The sequence below is a fragment of the Procambarus clarkii genome, chromosome 80, assembly GCF_040958095.1.
Source record: "Procambarus clarkii isolate CNS0578487 chromosome 80, FALCON_Pclarkii_2.0, whole genome shotgun sequence".
Classification (NCBI taxonomy): Eukaryota; Metazoa; Arthropoda; class Malacostraca; order Decapoda; family Cambaridae; genus Procambarus; species Procambarus clarkii.
In genome coordinates, this window is record NC_091229.1 from 18,646,344 (window position 1) to 18,663,359 (window position 17,016).

Genomic DNA, 17,016 nt, shown 5'->3' on the forward strand with positions numbered 1-17,016 from the left:
CCCTCGAGTCTCCGGTGAGGTTGGATATATCCATCTGCTCGACCCGTATGTGGGGACACCTTTGTGTGTAAGGGGGAAGGGACACTTTTCGGGCTTTAGGACGCTTGTATTACGTGCGTTCGAACAGGAGTTGGACTGTCCAGTGGACACGACTGGGACGTCCTCGGAACTCACAGTTGACTGTAGGTAGGTGTGGCTGACTTCAGGACATCCGGAAGAGACGTTTGGCTTTAGGACACCCAGTGGGCACGTCTGTATTGATACCCAGAGGAGACATCTGGCTTTAGGACACCCAGTGGGCACGTCTGCCCAGAGGAGACGTCGGCCTTTATGATTCTCACGCACACATACGTCTGGCTTTTGGACATCCAGAAGACAGATTTCGCCTTAGGGACATTCAGAGGATACATCTAGCTTTAGGACACCCAGAGGACACCCAGACTGGCTTCAGGACATTCAGTAGGCTCAGCTGCATTAGGAAGCACAACGATCCCGGCTGGCTCCAAGATGTTTTGTACGGTAAGTGAGACTGCTACATTGTACGGCACGTGTACGGCACGTGTATGCTTCGTTGTACTGCCCCATGTATATGCTACATATACACTACATGTAAACCACATGTACACAACATGTATGCTACAACGTTACGTTACAAACACCAAATGTACATGTATATAAACAAGTGTACATGTACAGTTGGCACTTAGAAGAATTAATAGGGTTTGAAATAGAGGTAATGTTTACACTGAATACCAACAGAACACGGGGACATGGACAGAAACTTAACATGTGTCATAGAGATGTTAGAAAGTTTTCTTTTAGCATAAGGGTAGTGATCTTGTGAGTAAATGAATGGCCTAAAGAAGCAGGTTGTAGAGGCAACCTTCAATCCACAACTTTAAAAACAGGTATGATAAGTAAATAGATCAGGAATAATTGCATCAAACAGCGGCTAGAAAAACGGGGTTGAAGAGCTAGAGCTCGATCCTGCAGGCACAAATAGGTGGGTACACGTACACACACACACAAACAGCACATACACCCATGCACACGAACACCATAAATTTAGTTAAGACTGGCCTGAAATATGGATTTAAATAACACCATGTATGGTGTTATTAACACTAGCTTAACAATACCTGTCGACTAAATCTTCAGAAACAGACCCAAGAGCTGCTAACCCAACCTTGGAAACACAGGCAGTGTACACACACTTGCCTGAGTTTCTACACCCGCCCTCGGGGTGGGTATAGCATTCTATTATTCCCTAATATTTTCAGATAATTATAGAACGTGGGAAGAACATTCGCAATATAAACACAACCTAGTTATATTTAACTCGTTTTCTCTGAAAATTGACTTTAATTCATGTAATTACAAACTTGGAAAACTTTAAATAACTGCATTAAAAAGTAAAAGAACTAAACAATGCCTCATTTGGTACACATGAAATTTGTGTTGTCTCTAGAGTCAAATTAAACATAAACTTTTTCTTCTACATATTTAGGTCACGAGCAGTATTGTTTAACTCTCATTAACAGAGCAACATGAGGTACTACAGCTCCTCGCGTTGGCTGGTACTGCTAGTGACGTCTCTTCAGGTGAGCGGCACCTTCGTGTACTCTTGGCCGCGGAGTAAGACCCCGTGTCGTCCAGCCTTCAGCCTCCCACTCTGCCTGTGGGCCGTCGGGTTGAAGGTGTGGATGCTGGGGACGATGTGCTTGCAGCTGAGGATAGACACCTTCAACTACGTCCTGGACACCGTGGGCGGGGTGGTATTCGTCAGTGGGGTCACCTTTGCCACGCTGGTGTGCACCTCTCAGTCCCTTCGTCCTGCCACTGAAGAGCAAGCAGCTGGCCGCCATCCTCCACGACCTGGATCACCAGTTCGGAAGCAAGGACGTGAAGACGATGCCCAAAGAGAAGACCCTCTGCCAGTTGCTGTTCTTTGCGGTACATCTGGCCTGCTTTCTTGCCAGTATATACCGGTATTACCTCGACAACTTCGGCGTCACCACCTCGCTGCTGCTCTCCACCTTCATCACCGCCATGGTGTTTGGCGTGTCGGCACCCCTGATGGTGTTTGAGATCCTGTGCGGTTACCTGTCTCATGAGCTCTACTGCCAGACAACAGCGATGGCCGAGGAGGTGAGAGTCGAGCTACTGGGCCCCGGCACGACGCTACCAGCACCCTGGCCCTACATCAAGACTATACACAAACACGGCTCCGACGCCCGACTGCGTCTCCTCCACTTGGAGAAAAACATATATGCCGTAAGTTATGACAGGGGTGGCAGCCCTTGATGTCAATCTTCCTTTGATAATCACCTGTACTGGTCGATACAGCGACGGCCTCGCTTCTTGCGGGTCAGCGTTCGATTCCCGACAGTCCAAGTGGTTGGGCACCATTTCTTTCCTCCGTCCTTTCTCAACTCATTATCCTCATATCCCAGATCCTTATCCTCATATCCCTTCCAAGTGTTGTACCTACTCGTTCTGGCTGAACGCGATGTTTATCTTCCAGTTGCATCTTTGCTAAACACATTTAAAACATTTTAACGATGTGTTATACTATTATATAATAACAATTAAAACGTATCTAACTACCTGGGGCACCTGACAGCTGGGTGGACAGCGCTTCGGATTCGTAGTCCTTAGGTTCCGGGTTCGATCCCCGGTGGAGGCGGAGACAAATGGGCAAAATATTTCTTTCATCCTGATGGCCCTGTTACCTAGCAGTAAATAGGTACCTGGGAGTTAGACAGCTACTACGGGCTGCTTCCTGGGGGGGGGGAGTGTAACAAAAAGGAGGCCTGGTCGAGGACCGGGCCGCGGGGACGCTAAGCCCCGAAATCCTCTCAAGATAACCTGTTGTACTAACTACATGTAGAAGTACTTTGTAACTACGTGCAGTAATAAGTACGTATAATAGACTAAATATAGTAGTAATAAGTACCTTTTGTAAGTACCTGTAAGGGAGCTGGACGGCCGAGCGGACAGCACGCTGGACTTGTGATCCTGTGGTCCCGGGTTCGATCCCGGGCGCCGGCGAGAAACAATGGGCAGAGTTTCTTTCACCCTATGCCCCTGTTACCTAGCAGTAAAATAGGTACCTGGGTGTTAATCAGCTGTCACGGGGTGCTTCCTGGGGTTGGAGGCCTGGTCGAGGACCGGGCCGCGGGGACACTAAAAAGCCCCGAAATCATCTCAAGATAACCTCAAGATAACCTTTTGTAAGTACGTGTTGTAAAAAGTTTTGTAAGTATCTGTAAATAGGAGCTGTTAGATATGGGCCAATAGGCCATCTGCAGCTTTCTTGATTCTTATGAATCTTTTGAACCTTATGAACCTTTTTGAATCTTATGAACCTTTTGTAAGTACCAGTTTCCGAACCATTCTGTGACATTGCAAGATCATACGAGGCAGCTGCTACTTATATCCACCCAAACTCATTCATATATGTCTAACCTACACTTGAAACAACCTATCGATCTCATGTCTAAATGTTACCCAGTAATTAGTTTCATAAGTCAATAACCCTCTTTTCAAACCAGTATTTACCCAGGTCATTCCTGAATCTAAACTTATCCAATTTATATATATATTATATCCGGGATCTATATAAAGCCCTGAGGGTCCCCATTTCTAGTGGCCTCGACGGGGACAGGTAGCCCTGAGGGCCACCATCTCTAGTGGCCTCAGCGGGACATGTAGCATTAGTAATTTCTTGTAGCAATAAGTGACGTTTGTAATAACTTCTTGCTAAAGAAACTGCTTGTAGCAAGAGTAACTTCTTGCCGTAGAATACAATACCTGCAGTAGAAACTACTTATGGTAGACTCAAATTATTTTCAAACTTTAAAATTTATAATTAGCTAATTTATCTTTTTTTTTAATCCTCACGAAAGTTCCAAAATATAACGTCAAGTTTCATGATATAACATAAGTTTCATAATATATCGTAAGTTTCATAATATACAGTATCACGTTTCATAATATAGTGTTAGCTTCATAATTTAAAGTAACGATCAGATCCTTTTTAATAAGTCCACATTACCTGTAGAAGCTATATAAAAAAACATAAATTATGTGTTTAAGTCTAAATAATACTAAATGTTGGTCGATTGTCCCGACAGGTAGAGCAGCTGATGGGACAGATTGTGGAGTACTTCTCGCAGGTCCTGTCCGCTCTCCTCGTTTGTACCACCTTCACCATCATCATCGGCATCTTCTTCTTGGTCAGAGACACCCACCTGGGCATCGACGTGCTCCCCTTCACTATCTTCAGTGGGGTGGTCATATACCATCTCTGCAGCGTGGGTCAGGCCTTCTCCGATAAGGTTAAATTATAGCTTCGTCACTCTTAACCCTTACACTGCTCAAATCGCTATTTTGTAATTTCGTCCTGTGCTGCTCCAATCACTGTCTGGGATTTCCTTATGTGCTTCAATCACCATATAGAATTTTTTTCCCGTTTCCTTTCTTAATTACTTTGAGTTATATATACATGTAATACTATGAAATAACTTAGCAGTTTAGGGGATAAGGGTCTATAAAATCTTTTGTTTCCTGGGGTCATTGTCAGTATATTTGTTCATCTAACTAATCCCAGTCTTGAGTAATCTAGGGTATTAATATTTTCCTGCTTCTTACACTGTTGTATCTCTACCGAGTTATTTATTTGTCTCATTGGGTTCCGCAGTGAAGTGGTTTACGTTCTCGGCTCACTAATGAAGATCCCAGGTTCGATGTCTTGATGTGAGAGAGATGGTTGGGCATATTTCCTTTCACCTGATGCCTTTGTCACCTAGCAGCAATAGGTACTGAGAGTTAAGCAACTGTCGTAGGTTACATCCTAGGGAAGGTCATTAGAAGTTGGTCTAGAGGAATCTAGATAAGCCTGTCAGGCTACCTGTCCCCGACGGAGGGAAGCCGCAATGCGACTGCTTGGTGAGGACACAAAGACATTGAAATCTTGTATTCTTACTAATTGTGTGACGTGAGTAAAGGAGAAGATAACGTTATTTTTAATGACATTTTTAGTTCATTTTGCTCGTTGCAGTGAGATAACGAGGGAGGGGGGGGGGAGGGAGGGAAGTATCAGGAGAAAGCGCCAAGCCACTACGACTATATAGCACTGGGAAGGGGTCAGGATAAGGATTTGGGATGGGACAGGGGGAAAGGAATGGTGGCCAACCACTTGGACGGTCGGGGATTGAACGCCGACCTGCATGAAGCGAGACCGTCGCTCTACCGTCCAGCTCAAGTGGTTGGACAGTGGGGGGGGGGTAATTGCAGTGAGGTAATGAGGTGGGGGTTTGGTTCATTGCAGTGAGATAATGAGGGAGGGGGTTTGGTTCGCTGCAGTGAGGTAATTAAGAATTTTATTTGTTGCAGTGAGGTAACGAAGATGGGTTGGTTCATTGCAATGAGGTAACAAGGGTGTTTGGTTCACTGCAGTGAGGTAATGAGGGTGTTTGGTTCACTGCAGTGAGGTAATGAGGGTGTTTGGTTCACTGCAGTGAGGTAATGAGGGTGTTTGGTTCACTGCAGTGAGGTAATGAGGGTGTTTGGTTCACTGCAGTAAGGTAATGAGGGTGTTTGGTTCACTGCAGTGAGGTAATGAGGGTGTTTGGTTCACTGCAGTGAGGTAATGAGGGGAATTTGATCCACTGTAATTCTGTAATTAGGGGGGAAGGAGGTTGATTCGTTGCAGTTGGGTGAGGACGCAGAAGTAGTTCATTGAAGAAGAGAAGAACATTGAACATTGAACAATTGAACATTGAGAAGAAGAGGTTCATTGCAGAAGTGTAAGGAGGTGGGAGGGTGTGGGGAAAATAATTATTGTTTATTTAATTGGTATAGAATAGACTGTAAAAAGAATTATATTTTCTTAGTTTCCACACACAAATTAAATTGGGTTAGTTTAATTTCATTAGTCAATTACTATTTAGACCGTCTAGTTTGGTGTGGAACATAGGCTCAGATTTGATTTAAGATGTTAAATTACTACCCTGAGTAAATCAGAGTTTGTTGCTTTTTGTCTTTTAATTTATATGGTCACTGGACTGTCTAAACCATTGTTAGTAATTCATAATTTAAAAGCTTAGCTGGGTGGTAGAATACAACTGGCTTCTACATGCGATAAACAAATTTTCTGTTCCAATTTCAGTTATTAGAACTCGCTGGCTCAGCACCTTGATGGCAAAGTCACCATTAAATTGTGTTTAGTTTTAGATTCTATTTCACCAAATTGTCTCATATAAATAATTATGTGACTAATGATCGTATGACCTTAGGTGAGATATTAGTGTTGTAACCCCTTCGTCTTCTCCACCAATAAATCTATAAATAGTTAAGGGTATGAGTTATCACTTATCTCTGGTTGAAGTGTGAGGCGGACACGGCTTGATTTGGAAGTGGCAAAGTTTGGAACGGCAGCAGAACAATATTTAGGCTGCGTAATGACGACGTCGCTACTTAATGGTGGTCTAATGGTCTTATTCTGTGTCTTGGCGCGTAATATGGCGTCACGGCCTTCCTTCTCCCGCCACCTCTAAGAGTCAAGAAGAAAACTATCGTATATTATTTGCTCATTGAGAGTTTAAGGCTATATTTTTTATAAATTTGAATTTACGATGTTAAATAAATTAATTCTTTTAAAAATCAGTTAGTTTTTTATAGTTACGTAATTTATAAAAAGTGATTGGAGACAAATTTAGTTTCCTAATTGATTGTTATGATGCGTGACGTAGAAGTCAGGTGGCGTGGGCCGGGATAGCGTCTCTGTTTACCTGAATTTACCTGAGAGCTGTTAACACTTGTGGCCTCGACGAGGACAGGAAGCCAGCGGCTTGTCGAAGGTAGCCCCGTTTGCTTTGATGATCTTTTCCAGCTGTACTTTCAAAGTTAACAGAGTTTTGGCATTTACGGATTTGGCGGGTATTCGGTTCCACGGGTTTATATTATAACCCTGTGGGTGAAAAAGCATCTCCTGTTCTCAGTCCTACATTGTGGCTTGTTGAGCTTGAACAAATCCACAAGGGCCGTGACGAGGGTTCGAACCTCGTCACGGCCCTTGTGGATTTGTTCATTTGATGCAAATCACGCTATTGTGATGTCTGTGTGTTGTTGAGCTTGAAACCGTTACTCCTTGTTTGTGTTACATCTGACCTTTTGAAGAAATTTTCTGGGTCAACATCCTCTAAATTCTTCAGTATTTTAAAAAGTTTCAATGAGATCCGCTTTGTCATGCCTGGTTTGTAGTGCTGTTAGCCCTGTGGCCTTCAACCGTTCCTGATACGTCAGTGGACTTAACTCTGGAGTGATTTTTGTTGCCCGGTGTTGCACCTTCTCCAGAGCAGCTATATCCTTCTGATAATGAGGTGTCTATGCCTGAAGACAATATCCAAATTTGGGGGGGGGGCACCAAAGATTTATACAATTGAATCTCTTACCTTCTTTTCCTTAAAGTCAAAGGTATGCTTGATTTCTCCAAGGGTTTGATTAGCTCTTTTGACTGCTGTCCCTACCTGCTGTGGAACTTTCATTGAGTTGTGGATTTTGTCTCCAAGGTTTAACTGCGTACCTATTAATTACGTGTTAATTTGTCGATTAAACCTGTACAGAGCGTAACTCTCATTAAGGTTCGTTTAAATATTTTATAATTAAAGATTATAACAATATATATTTCCTACAGGGGTTTGGGTCGTTGCAGTGGGGTAAGGGGGTGGGGGTTTGGTTCGTTGCAGTGGGGTAAGGGGGTGGGGGTTTGGTTCATTGCAGTGGGGTAAGGGGGTGGGGGTTTGGTTCGTTGCAGTGGGGTAAGAAGGTGGGGGTTTGGTTCGTTGCAGTGGGGTAAGGGGGTGGGGGTTTGGTTCGTTGCAGTGGGGTAAGGAGGTGGGGGTTTGGTTCGTTGCAGTGGGGTAAGGAGGTGGGGGTTTGGTTCGTTGCAGTGGGGTAAGGAGGTGGGGGTTTGGTTCGTTGCAGTGGGGTAAGGGGGTGGGAGTTTGGTTCGTTGCAGTGGGGTAAGGGGGTGGGGGTTTGGTTCATTGCAGTGGGGTAAGGGGGTGGGGGTTTGGTTCGTTGCAGTGGGGTAAGGGGGTGGGGGTTTGGTTCGTTGCAGTGGGGTAAGGGGGTGGGGGTTTGGTTCATTGCAGTGGGGTAAGGGGGTGGGGGTTTGGTTCGCTGCAGTGGGGTAAGGGGGTGGGGGTTTGGTTCATTGCAGTCGGGTAAGGGGGTGGGGGTTTGGTTCATTGCAGTGGGGTAAGGGGGTGGGGGTTTGGTTCGTTGCAGTGGGGTAAGGGGGTGGGGGTTTGGTTCATTGCAGTGGGGTAAGGGGGTGGGGGTTTGGTTCATTGCAGTGGGGTAAGGGGGTGGGGGTTTGGGTCATTGCAGTGGGGTAAGGGGGTGGGGGTTTGGGTCATTGCAGTGGGGTAAGGGGGTGGGGGTTTGGGTCATTGCAGTGGGGTAAGGGGGTGGGGGTTTGGGTCATTGCAGTGGGGTAAGGGGGTGGGGGTTTGGGTCATTGCAGTCGGGTAAGGGGGTGGGGGTTTGGGTCATTGCAGTGGGGTAAGGGGGTGGGGGTTTGGTTCGTTGCAGTGGGGTAAGGGGGTGGGGGTTTGGGTCATTGCAGTGGGGTAAGGGGGTGGGGGTTTGGTTCGTTGCAGTGGGGTAAGGGGGTGGGGGTTTGGTTCGTTGCAGTGGGGTAAGGAGGTGGGGGTTTGGTTCGTTGCAGTGGGGTAAGGGGGTGGGGGTTTGGGTCATTGCAGTGGGGTAAGGGGGTGGGGGTTTGGTTCATTGCAGTGGGGTAAGGGGGTGGGGGTTTGGGTCATTGCAGTGGGGTAAGGGGGTGGGGGTTTGGGTCATTGCAGTGGGGTAAGGGGGTGGGGGTTTGGGTCATTGCAGTGGGGTAAGGGGGTGGGGGTTTGGGTCATTGCAGTGGGGTAAGGGGGTGGGGGTTTGGGTCATTGCAGTGGGGTAAGGGGGTGGGGGTTTGGGTCATTGCAGTGGGGTAAGGGGGTGGGGGTTTGGTTCGTTGCAGTGGGGTAAGGGGGTGGGGGTTTGGGTCATTGCAGTGGGGTAAGGGGGTGGGGGTTTGGTTCGTTGCAGTGGGGTAAGGGGGTGGGGGTTTGGTTCGTTGCAGTGGGGTAAGGAGGTGGGGGTTTGGTTCGTTGCAGTGGGGTAAGGGGGTGGGGGTTTGGGTCATTGCAGTGGGGTAAGGGGGTGGGGGTTTGGTTCATTGCAGTGGGGTAAGGGGGTGGGGGTTTGGGTCATTGCAGTGGGGTAAGGGGGTGGGGGTTTGGTTCGTTGCAGTGGGGTAAGGGGGTGGGGGTTTGGTTCGTTGCAGTGGGGTAAGGAGGTGGGGGTTTGGTTCGTTGCAGTGGGGTAAGGGGGTGGGGGTTTGGGTCATTGCAGTGGGGTAAGGGGGTGGGGGTTTGGTTCATTGCAGTGGGGTAAGGGGGTGGGGGTTTGGGTCATTGCAGTGGGGTAAGGAGGTGGGGGTTTGGTTCATTGCAGTGGGGTAAGGAGGTGGGGGTTTGGGTCATTGCAGTGGGGTAAGGGGGTGGGGGTTTGGTTCGTTGCAGTGGGGTAAGGGGGTGGGGGTTTGGTTCGTTGCAGTGGGGTAAGGGGGTGGGGGTTTGGGTCATTGCAGTGGGGTAAGGGGGTGGGGGTTTGGGTCATTGCAGTGGGGTAAGGAGGTGGGGGTTTGGTTCATTGCAGTGGGGTAAGGAGGTGGGGGTTTGGGTCATTGCAGTGGGGTAAGGGGGTGGGGGTTTGGTTCGTTGCAGTGGGGTAAGGGGGTGGGGGTTTGGGTCATTGCAGTGGGGTAAGGGGGTGGGGGTTTGGGTCATTGCAGTGGGGTAAGGAGGTGGGGGTTTGGTTCATTGCAGTGGGGTAAGGAGGTGGGGGTTTGGGTCATTGCAGTGGGGTAAGAGGGTGGGGGTTTGGTTCATTGCTGTGGGGTAAGGAGGTGGGGGTTTGGGTCATTGCAGTGGGGTAAGGGGGTGGGGGTTTGGTTCGTTGCAGTGGGGTAAGGGGGTGGGGGTTTGGTTCGTTGCAGTGGGGTAAGGGGGTGGGGGTTTGGGTCATTGCAGTCGGGTAAGAAGATGGGAGTTTGGGTCATTGCAGTGGGGTAAGGAGGTGGGGGTTTGGGTCATTGCAGTGGGGTAAGGGGGTGGGGGTTTGGTTCGTTGCAGTGGGGTAAGGGGGTGGGGGTTTGGTTCGTTGCAGTGGGGTAAGGGGGTGGGGGTTTGGGTCATTGCAGTCGGGTAAGAAGATGGGAGTTTGGGTCATTGCAGTGGGGTAAGGAGGTGGGGGTTTGGGTCATTGCAGTGGGGTAAGGAGGTGGGGGTTTGGGTCATTGCAGTGGGGTAAGGGGGTGGGGGTTTGGTTCGTTGCAGTGGGGTAAGGGGGTGGGGGTTTGGTTCATTGCAGTGGGGTAAGGGGGTGGGGGTTTGGTTCATTGCAGTGGGGTAAGGGGGTGGGGGTTTGGGTCATTGCAGTGGGGTAAGGGGGTGGGGGTTTGGGTCATTGCAGTGGGGTAAGGGGGTGGGGGTTTGGTTCATTGCAGTGGGGTAAGGGGGTGGGGGTTTGGGTCATTGCAGTGGGGTAAGGGGGTGGGGGTTTGGTTCATTGCAGTGGGGTAAGGAGGTGGGGGTTTGGTTCGTTGCAGTGGGTTAAGGAGGTGGGGGTTTGGTTCATTGCAGTGGGGTAAGGAGGTGGGGGTTTGGTTCCTTGCAGTGGGGTAAGGAGGTGGGGGTTTGGTTCATTGCAGTGGGGTAAGGGGGTGGGGGTTTGGGTCATTGCAGTGGGGTAAGGGGGTGGGGGTTTGGGTCATTGCAGTGGGGTAAGGGGGTGGGGGTTTGGTTCATTGCAGTGGGGTAAGGGGGTGGGGGTTTGGGTCATTGCAGTGGGGTAAAGGGGTGGGGGTTTGGGTCATTGCAGTGGGGTAAGGGGGTGGGGGTTTGGTTCATTGCAGTGGGGTAAGGGGGTGGGGGTTTGGTTCATTGCAGTGGGGTAAGGGGGTGGGGGTTTGGGTCATTGCAGTGGGGTAAGGGGGTGGGGGTTTGGTTCATTGCAGTGGGGTAAGGGGGTGGGGGTTTGGTTCGTTGCAGTGGGGTAAGGGGGTGGGGGTTTGGGTCATTGCAGTGGGGTAAGGGGGTGGGGGTTTGGGTCATTGCAGTGGGGTAAGGGGGTGGGGGTTTGGGTCATTGCAGTGGGGTAAGGAGGTGGGGGTTTGGGTCATTGCAGTGGGGTAAGGAGGTGGGGGTTTGGGTCATTGCAGTGGGGTAAGGGGGTGGGGGTTTGGGTCATTGCAGTGGGGTAAGGAGGTGGGGGTTTGGGTCATTGCAGTGGGGTAAGGGGGTGGGGGTTTGGGTCATTGCAGTGGGGTAAGGAGGTGGGGGTTTGGGTCATTGCAGTGGGGTAAGGGGGTGGGGGTTTGGGTCATTGCAGTGGGGTAAGGAGGTGGGGGTTTGGGTCATTGCAGTGGGGTAAGGGGGTGGGGGTTTGGGTCATTGCAGTTGGGTAAGAAGATGGGAGTTTGGTTCATTGCAGTGGGGTAAGGGGGTGGGGGTTTGGGTCATTGCAGTGGGGTAAGGAGGTGGGGGTTTGGGTCATTGCAGTGGGGTAAGGGGGTGGGGGTTTGGGTCATTGCAGTGGGGTAAGGGGGTGGGGGTTTGGGTCATCCGAGTCTGAAGCTTCCATCCATGCCCTTTTGTTCTATTGGTATTCATTGTGAACATTTCATATTTCAACTTATTGGTGTTGCAACTTGTTTAAGTTTTCTTGGGAAATCTTACACTCCTCACCTGTCTTAACTCTTCTCACTAGTTTTGCGTCGTTTGCAAAGATGTGTGTGTGTGTATTTACTATTTGTGTCAGCAGAATCGAGTTATTAGCTCTTGGACCCCGCCTTTCTAACCAATCTATTTTCCCTCTATTATATCTACTACATATATTTTTCTCTAACACACACATCCCCAGGAAGCAGCCTGTAGCAGCTGTTTAATTCCCAGGTACCTATTTACTGCTTGCTAGGTGAACAGAATGCATCAAGATGAAAGAAACTTCCTATTTGTTTCCGCCTTCACCGGGAATCGAACCCGGGCCATTAGGACTATGATCCCATCACTAACCATACTTTTCCGACCAATCATCACCCCTCATCATTAACCACCCCTTCCTCCCTCAGGTCAAGCAGGCCCTGAGAATACTACGTAACCTCAGCATCCTGACCTCTGACGAAGGATGGAAGACCTCGGTGAGACTTCAATAATGTTATTTTAGTAAAAAAAAAAATCCAATTCACAACAAATATCAGATACCTAACTGATACCCAACTGAAACTAGTAAAGCTATACCATTTAAGTACCTCTGAGGTTATTCCTGATTGTAAACATATATGATCTGGGCAGTAGGATATGTTGTTGTGTTGATTTAGGGGCGACGACGATCATGGGATCGGATGCGCCCGGCAGTAGGATAATTAGCTCGAACTTTAATGGGCGGTGTTCGAGTTTTCGATGGTTGTACGAAATTATTTGGCACCGGTTGGTGCCACGAATTACCAAACACTAACTGGGGGTGACTTCTCTCAGATCCAGCGAGTGGGAGTATATATGGAGGCCGTGGGGAGTCTGGAGGTGAAGGGTTGGTACACTCTCAACCACAACACCCTAGTCTCGGTGAGTACTTGTGTACACTCATTCACAACACCCTAGTCTCGGTGAGTACTTGTGTGCACTCATTCACAACACCCTCGTCTCAGTGAGTACTTGCGTACACTCATTCACAACACCCTAGTCTCGGTGAGTACTTGTGTGCACTCATTCACAACACCCTCGTCTCGGTGAGTACTTGCGTACTTCCTCAATGACAACTAGGGAGAAGCAGTTCATAAGTATGCGAGGAACGAGGTAATTGAGCAATTGATACACCCAGCAAGTTTGGTGTTGGGGTTAAGGTATATCAACCTCTTGTAGGTTATTAAAGCCTCCACAATAGCTTACTGACCAACCAGCAAACTTGGGATTAAGGTCTATGAACCTCTGGAGAGTTATTAAGACCACTACAAAAGCTTACTATTAAAAAATGATATCCCTTGCCTTCGGGTGGATTCAATCCGCACTTAAGTTACTAAATATTTTTCGTAAAAAAGCTAGAAATTTGAATGAATTTAGTCAATCTATTTCTCTTGTTAAAATTGTCAATAATAACAATGAAGTTGAAATGTAATTACAAATAATAATTATAACGAAATGGATCAAATTTACATAAAAATGACCTCGGTGGTTGTCTGCTTCAGGTACTGACCTTTACCGCCACCTACCTGGTCATCCTCCTGCAGGTCGGGTGGCAGAAGATGGATGCCAGCCACTCGTAAGACTGTTCTTCGTATTTCCTATGACGTAATAATTAATATTTTGCTCTCAACTTCAATTTAAAAATTGTATTTGCGAGTTTGTGCATAGTTAAGTCTAGGTAAAAATTGGGTAAGGTGTTTAGGTCATGATGATATAGGAAGTGTTTACAAGCTGAGAGTGAACGAAGCTCGTTACGAGTCGTGGCTTCGAACCTGGTCAGGTGGGCTGTAAGTCAAATGGAGACTTGTGCACATATCTAATAAGTCAGTATTTGACTTATGTAAGTTTTAATAAGTCAGTATTTGACTTGTGTAGCTTTTAATAAGTCAGTATTTGACTTATGTAGCTTTTAATAAGTCAGTATTTGACTTATGTAGCTTTTAATAAGTCAGTATTTAACTTATGTATCATTCAATGTCAGTATTTAACTTGTGTATCATTTAATGACAGTATTTGACTTGTATAGTTTTTAATAAGTCAGTATTTGACTTGTATAGCTTTTAATAAGTCAGTATTTAACTTATCATTTAATGTCAGTATTTAACTTACTTATCATTTAATGTCAGTATTTGACTTGTGTAGCTTTTAATAAGTCAGTGTTTGACTTATGTAGCTTTTAACATGTCAGTATTTAACTTATGTAGTTTTTAATAAGTCGGTATTTGACTTATGTAGCATTTAATAAGTCAGTATTGGACTTTTGTAGCTTTTAATATCAGTATTTGACTTATACGTTATGAACCCTACGACCCTTTGTTTTGATGATGGGGCTTGAATATTTAGTTTGATAAATCATCACGACAAATGGGGACATCTTTGACAAGCCGCAGGCTTCCGGTCCTTATCGAGGTCACTAGATAAATGGTGGTCCCGCAGGTAAATTTAGGAAATACAAAGATTCGTTCTTCACAAGAGTCATGAATTTTGTAACTAGTTCACAAGCATTTTGTAACTTGCTTAGCTAAATGAATTGTGGGATTCAGTCCCTGAGCCCATTATGTGCCTCTGTAACTCTTTCACTACCGCCCACATGATGGGTATGGGGTGCATAATATATGAACTTAACTAAGTAAAAATCATTAAGCTTGATTAAGTTGTATTGTGTGTCTTTGTAAACACATCCAGAGTCGTAAATGAATATACGATATACTGTAAATATAAAATTTCTGAAATGGTTTTCAATTGGGGCATGGTATAACCGAAATAGTTTGATTAATTAATTAAAGATTCTTTTAAAATATTATTAAGCGTATTTTTACAAGTTAATATGTTAGGATTGAAAGTGTTGTATAGGATTAAGTACTACCTAACTTAGGCTCATAATATTAAGAGTAGATGCTCTTCGGTTCTATAAGTACTGTAAGTTAAGAGGATATATATACATAGAACCTATATCTGTGATTGTTTTTGTTTTTAGAGTAAAGCAATGTCGTCTACACATGTTGTTTCCCTTCCTGCCCTAAACATATTATAATAATTAAATTTCCTCGCAGTGAATGTTTCTCATTATTTCAGTGAGAATACTTCTAATCACAGAAATATGCAAATCAAGTACAGTGTAAATGAAAATGATGCAGGAAAAATTATTACAGCCAAGGTTTGAGCATGTAATGTATCAATTATACAATGTATGTATGTGATGTAACTATATAACCTGAGCTTGTAAAAGCACCTTAATCACCTTCAGTGATTACGTGCTTAATTGCACACTAGTTTCTCTATCAGCCATCTCACCCTGTCAGAGTAAAAGAGATAAATGTATGTGAATGCATGTGTTTGTATATATGTATGTATATGTACATATATGTGTGTGTGTATGTACATGTATATGTATAAAATATATATGGAAGCTGATCAGAATTACATTTCACCTTTGCACATTATTGACACTATGTAAAAGACACATCAAACACTTTATGTAGGGCATACGTAAATCTGTGTATCTATGTATTTACGTATGTAGGTTAGCTTAGCATTTTAAAAGCACCGAATGACCTTCTGTGGTTGATTGTTCAATAAACCCTTGAACTATATGTTTTAACAAATCTCTAACCCTGTCCATGGAGGACAGAAGAAAATGTATATATGCTGGTTAGCATTGTAAATGTGTGGCCACGTCTGTGGTAGAAAATAATAAAAAAATACGATGCTTTACGACTATAATATATTAATGTTTTATTGATTACATAGATACCATCACCACTTAGTATGCTGCTATTTGGGCGGATATTTAGGGATTTATATGGAGGGAAATCGATTGCTCCGTATACGGGTGCTCCTTTGTCCATGAGTGGTCCTTGTCTCTGAGTGGTCTTTGTCCATGAGTGGTCCTTGTCTCTGAGTGGTCTTTGTGCTGAGTGGTCTTTGTGCAGGAGTGGTCCTTGTCTCTGAGTGGTCTTTGTGCAGGAGTGGTCCTTGTCTCTGAGTGGTCTTTGTGCAGGAGTGGTCCTTGTGCATGCATGGTCCTCGTTCAAGGGTGGTTCTGACATCATGCTTCTGTGTTTACAATACACACCATGTTTACAGGAGCGTAAAGGGAGGGGATACCGAGCCTAACATTCAAAATGAATTTCCAATTAGCGCTGAAAATCTCACATCTTATAAAACCCATCTTCAGAGCTACTTCACCTCATTTTGGACGTTATGGTCCCCAACGTGCAAAATAAGGCTAAAATTAAACTTTTAAGGTTAACGAGCGTCTGCTTTGAAAAGTAGACACACAGTTTTTTTATATGCGTAGGTTGTATAAGCTACGATAAGATAAGGTTGTATAAGCTACCATAAGATAAGGTTGTATAAGCTACCATAAGATAAGGTTGTATAAGCTACCATAAGATAAGGTTGTATAAGCTACCATAAGAAAAGGTTGTATAAGCTACCATAAGATAAGGTTGTATAAGCTACCATAAGATAAGGTTGTATAAGCTACCATAAGATAAGGTTGTATAAGCTACCATAAGATAAGGTTGTATAAGCTACCATAAGATAAGGTTGTATAAGCTACCATAAGATAAGGTTGTATAAGCTACCATAAGATAAGGTTGTATAAGCTACCATAAGATAAGGTTGTATAAGCTACCATAAGATAAGGTTGTATAAGCTACCATAAGATAAGGTTGTATAAGCTACCATAAGATAAGGTTGTATAAGCTACCATAAGATAAGGTTGTATAAGCAAATCAAGAGTTGTTGTTGTTAAAGATTCGCTAGCTGGAACTAAGTTCCAAGTAGCACGGGCTATGGTGAGCCCGAAAATCAAGAGATCGGGCTGATAATACTAAAATACAATTTAACATCAACTCGCCGCAGCCATTGAATGGGCAAGGGGGGAAAGGAAGGAGGGGTTAATAACTCTGAAATAGGATTTAGGATTGAAAATAGAGTTGAAATGGGACTGAAAACAGATGTTTTATTTCACCCACAGGGTTATACGCTCATGGAACGGCCTACCCGCTGAAGCCGTAAACCGCTGAACTTTAAAATCCAACTGGACAAAATTGTCAAGACAAATGGGAGGGTGGGGAACTTTGACAAGCAGCCGGCTTCCTGCCTTCGTCGAAGCCACTATAGTGTTAGTGCCCTCAGGAAAATTCAGGTAAATTTTTGATATACTAACTAAACGTCTGATACAAAAAAAAAGAGATTAACA

At 45.4% G+C, this 17,016-nt stretch overlaps 1 protein-coding gene across 3 annotated transcripts in view; it reads left to right on the forward strand.

Moving 5' to 3' along the window:
* Positions 1-6,746: 6,746 nt before the first annotated feature.
* The window catches only part of LOC123746355 (uncharacterized), a 38,186-nt gene continuing 27,916 nt past the window's right edge, over positions 6,747-17,016 (forward strand). For 2 of the 3 annotated variants that reach the window (XM_069314860.1, XM_069314861.1), the window contains exons 1-5: positions 6,747-6,863; positions 12,197-12,265; positions 12,603-12,689; positions 13,310-13,383; positions 16,792-16,962. The gene's annotated coding sequence lies outside the window, so the exon portion shown is untranslated. The remainder of the gene's footprint in view (positions 6,864-12,196; positions 12,266-12,602; positions 12,690-13,309; positions 13,384-16,791; positions 16,963-17,016) is intronic. The other variant, XM_069314862.1, reaches the window with a different exon arrangement.